Below are 5497 nucleotides of genomic sequence, written 5' to 3'. Positions count from 1 at the left end.
CACCTTATCTCCCAGCGCTCACATCTACGAGAAGCTAAACTATTTTTTTTCCCCCACACGGCTTCTACTTCGAACTAACTCCCCCACTTTACGAAAATATTCATTAAACAAAACTCAGACTACGGTGTACACGCTCAGAAGGACAGCAGGGTAAAACATATGGTAGTAAAATGCTTGCGTAAAATACAATCGGCAACCCCGGTGCACGCGCCCTGACGTTCGCGCTACCGATCGATGTCATTAGAGGCTTCGGCTGAGCACAAATTGCGTTCAGTTGTCTTCCTATGCAGTGTCACTTAAAAATTAAAACTTTTCAATTATTCCACTTTTTAAAAAAGTCTGTTCGTGTTCTTCAGTCAGTATGAGTTGACGAACGCTCCAATAGTTTTTTAAATTAATGATATGGTTTTTCGGCATTAAAAAACAATCATTTCTGTATATATATCTATATCTATCTATCTATCTATATATATATGTATATATGTGTGTGTGTGTGTGTGTGCGTGTGTAACTAGCAGGCTGCGTGAGATTTCCAACCATATAATAACGGCTGGACCTATACAGGACTGATAGGATACGCTGACGGCAGGGTGATGGAAGTCTTTACGATTATCGCAGATCCCCTCAACTCGTCGTGCTAATCTACTGTAATATTTTCTCTCGTTTCTTTACTGGTTATGTATATTTTCCAGTGCCGTGATAACAGAGATACCGAGTACAATACAGCCAATTCGCAGAAGATGCCATTATAAAGATATTACTCGCTTTGATCTGTTTTTTCCTCTTAGTATTGGGGGGTCATGCCGAGCCCATTTCGTGTAAGGCTAACAGTTTCGTAGCTTCATTTCATCTATAGCCAGAATGCGAATAAAGACTGCCAAAAACATTACTCAGCAGTCCCATTTCCACCACTCTTACTGACTTTTTTGCATACGTGGTATGCCAAAACCTCGATTACCCCCATGCAATCTTCCTATGGCATCCATACTCAAGATCTTTCTTTCTTATTAAGGCCTTCATAGCACGATGATGATGTATTAAAACCTACAAGTGTTATACACAAGGAATGTTTATGGGGATAATAAAAATGCAAAAAAAAAAAAAAATTGGTTTCATTTTTTACCAAAATTTCCCTGACTCTTAGAATATGTAAATATTTTCTCCAGCTAAATTGAAATATCCAAGCTATAGAAATGACTGACTGAAAAGACTGAGAAAATCTATCAATATTTATATTAAAAATGAATTTGCAATGAAGACTGGTAAATGTGAATGAAACTGTCAATTGGGTACATGGAGTATAACATATTCTCAATATTAGCTGCATGCAACAACAACCACTCCTACAGAATTCACTCAGTTACATAGTATAAAAATAATCATATAAAATATATGCACAATGCAGTACAGTATTGAGCATGGGGCATATTACTGGATTTCTAGACTATCTATTTTTCTATAACTGTTACAGCTTTCAGCTATTGCTGTACTTGTGTAAGTGGGAAATACAGTCCTTTTGGATTACTTTTAACACTATTCTGGGACGATAATATGCCAACGCATCATTTGTTAGACAACTGATTCAGGGCCGATGACGTTGTGTGTGTGTGTGTGTGTGTGTGTGTGTGTGTGTGTGTGTGTGTGTGTGTGTGTGTGTGTGTGTGTGTGTGTGTGTGTGTGTGTGTGTGTGTGTGTGTGTGTGTGTGTGTGTGTGTGTGTGTGTGTGTGTGTGTGTGTGTGTGTGTGTGTGTGTGTGTGTGTGTGTGTGTGTGTGTGTGTGTGTGTGTGTGTGTGTGTGTGTGTGTGTGTGTGTGTGTGTGTGTGTGTGTGTGTGTGTGTGTGTGTGTGTGTGTGTGTGTGTGTGTGTGTGTGTGTGTGTGTGTGTGTGTGTGTGTGTGTGTGTGTGTGTGTGTGTGTGTGTGTGTGTGTGTGTGTGTGTGTGTGTGTGTGTGTGTGTGTGTGTGTGTGTGTGTGTGTGTGTGTGTGTGTGTGTGTGTGTGTGTGTGTGTGTGTGTGTGTGTGTGTGTGTGTGTGTGTGTGTGTGTGTGTGTGTGTGTGTGTGTGTGTGTGTGTGTGTGTGTGTGTGTGTGTGTGTGTGTGTGTGTGTGTGTGTGTGTGTGTGTGTGTGTGTGTGTGTGTGTGTGTGTGTGTGTGTGTGTGTGTGTGTGTGTGTGTGTGTGTGTGTGTGTGTTTTTTTTTTTTTTTTAAGCAATTTTTTCATGGCTCAAATACGTGGCACAACAATTTGGTGAACATGCCAGACATGCCCAAGTATTTCCGTAGAAGCTCACCCTCAGCCCAAGAAAGAGGCACAAATGTTATGCAAGGCTGGCCTGGTACTGTATTGCTTTAAATGTAGCAACAGTTATAGTAGTACAGTATATATATATTTCGTTTTCATTTTTAAAGGCTCCAACATGTTTGCATGTGTCAGCCTTGGTCACCTAATGGCGGCTCTCCACGCTGCACGATCCATTGCAGCCTCCCTGTTCAGTCCCTTAACCCTGAGGTCACACTTAATGACCTCGTCCCATGTCTTTCTTGGTCTACCCCTCATAACCCCACCCCCAATATTAACACTTCTCACCTTCCTCACCCAATTATCATCCCCCATCCTCTCCACATGTCCAAACCATCTCAATCTACCTCTCTCCTCATCACAATACCAATACACTCCAGTCCCATCCTACCTCTCAACTCTTCCACCGTAAACCCAGCCTCTCCAGGCCTTGGATGCAGGGACGCACTGCACATCCACCTAATCATTGTCATTTCTCTACGTCTGAGCCAGCGAATATCTTCCTCCTTCACTGCCCAGGTCTCACTACCATACAGCATTACACTCCTAACACATGCTGCATACAAAGACCCCTTAGCAAGTAGGGAGAGTCCTCTCAATGTCAGGAGAGGCAAGAGCTCCCTGAACTTCTTCCAACCACTTCTCACCCTAGCCACAGAACTAGCTCCAACCCCACCTCCAGCACACAACATGTCTCCCAAATAACAAAACTCTTCCACACACTCAAGAGATTCACCAGCAAGTTCAATCCTTTCACGTCTAACAATCTCCACCTGCTCACCCCGACACACCATACACATAAAATCAGCATTATCCCGCAGTCTACCTCTGATACCACTACAACTCTTATGCACCCATTTATCACAAACACCGCACAAGATGGAATTACTTCCCACGCCCTTGTGGCAAACTGCACATGGGCACTCTCCTTCGTCTTTGACAGTACCGCCACCAACCCTAGAAATCATCACTTTTGTTTTATCTACATTTACCCTTAAGCCCTTGTGCCCCATACCATCTCTCCACTTCCTAAACCTTTCCTCCGCCTCCCTTTCATTCTCCGCAATCAACACCAAATCATCAGCATACAACAACTCCCATGGGAGTCCGTTTCTAAAGTCACGTGAAAGGGCTTCAAGTACCATGATAAACAACATGGGACTCAAGACTGACCCCTGATGCACATCAACATTCACGGAAAACTCATCACTCAAATCTCCATTCACTCTTACCTGTGTGTGAGCACCCACATACATAGCCATAACCACCCTAACCAGCCACTCCTCCAAGCCAAGCTTTCTCATTGCCCACTTCACCACCTCTCTAGGGACTCTGTCAAAGGCCTTTTCCAAATCAACAAAAACAAAATAAAGATCCCTTCTCCTACCAATATATTTTTCCTGAAGCTGTCGAACAATGAATATAGGATCAGTGGTCCCCCTACCTGGCATAAACCCAAACTGCATCTCATCAATATTCACTCTTTCTCTAATCATACCTTCTAAAACTCTCTCCATTACCTTCATTATCTGATCTAAAAGCTTTATACCTCTATAATTTCCTCTTTCCAGGACATCACCCTTCCCTTTATACACATTTACAATTACACTCTTCAGCCAATCATATATTATATACAGTATACTCATATATATAGGTTCTATGGAATTTCTGCAGCTGAATAAAGCAGAACACCAATAGCCAGCATAAAATAATGCAGAGTATGACAACAGTAGTAATTCACCCAAAAACATTACGGTACAAATTAAAAGACTATACATATTTCAAATCACAATTCACATACTGTACTTTCCCATTACGCTTATTGCCTATAATACGGTAGGCAGTTGGTTTCTTTCTAGAAGTTACGATGTGGTCAGATCCACTGCAATGGTGGACACAGAACCAAATATGGCCAAATACAGAAGGTCATTTTCTGTCTCCGCACAGGTACATATCCCACAGTATAGGCCCATATAACTACTCAGAGACTCACTGGTGTAAGGTGATTATATAGGTGATGGTGTGGTGTGGTGGTATATATGGAGTGAGGTGATGGCATGGTCTGGGATATGGTGTGGGTTAATGGTGTAGTCTAAGATGTGGTGTGGGTTGATGGTGTGGCTGGGATATAGTTTGGGTTGATGGTGTAGTCTGGGATATGGTGTTGGTTGATGATGTGGTCTGAGATATCGTGTGGGTTGATGGTGTGGTCTGGGATATGGTGTGGGTTGATGGAGTGGTCCACCTCCCAACTTTTCTTCAGGTTAGTTACAGGAAAGTGTGCTTTTAACTGTGTTAATCACTGTTTGGTACATTTAAGGCCAGCTTGAGGTGACTTGAGCAAGCTTGTGGGTGACGGTGACTTAGGAGAGGGTGTCAACCAATGAGCCATTTTTTCCCAAAGGCTCTTAGTTGTCCTGACGTTGACCAATTAGCCGTGTTACTGATGAGCCTAATGTATTTGCTTCATGAAGGTTTTCACATGTTTACCACATTCAAAAAAAAAAATTTCACAGAAAATGTTTAAAAGGCAACAGTAACAACAAGAATATTTTTGGATAATTCTATTACAAAAAGGTAATAGATAATTATCTGTTACTCTGTTTTTTGTGATAATTACAGCTAAAAAATTAAACTATACTGTACTGTACTGCTACAACCCAAACAACTATTATTTCTTAAAATGCCCCATGTCTGTACAGCACTGTTCCATCTTTCTATACATATAAATATAAAATCTATACTGTTATCAGAGGCTATACAATGTACAGGATATACTGACTCCTACTGGGTGAAAATATACAGTACTGTACGGTATATGATACCTAAGATGCAAAAATACAGATATGACCAAGTTGAAGGTTTGACAAAATATTCACACAGTACTACTGTGTTATCTTTTGAAATCCTCCCTGAAAACTGTATACATTACCATAAAACAAATAACAAACACATAATAAATAAGTAACATAAAATCTCTTTTAACATATGGACAATAAAAAGTAAATAAAAAGAAAAAAAAATTAACAGGTACATGGTACAATGATTTCAAAGCCTACAAGAATAAAAAAATTATTACAGTATTAGCTGCACTGATACACCGTTACCTACTGTTAAGTTTAACTACTAGTTATAAGAACAAATTACAAACCTATAAAACATGACAATGAAATGTATGAAACAGGAAATTTACAATTA

The sequence above is a fragment of the Coenobita brevimanus genome, chromosome 1, assembly GCF_032717465.1.
Source record: "Coenobita brevimanus isolate Jiangsu-jjx chromosome 1, ASM3271746v2, whole genome shotgun sequence".
In the NCBI taxonomy this organism is placed as follows: Eukaryota; Metazoa; Arthropoda; class Malacostraca; order Decapoda; family Coenobitidae; genus Coenobita; species Coenobita brevimanus.
This window is presented reverse-complemented; position numbering follows the sequence as displayed.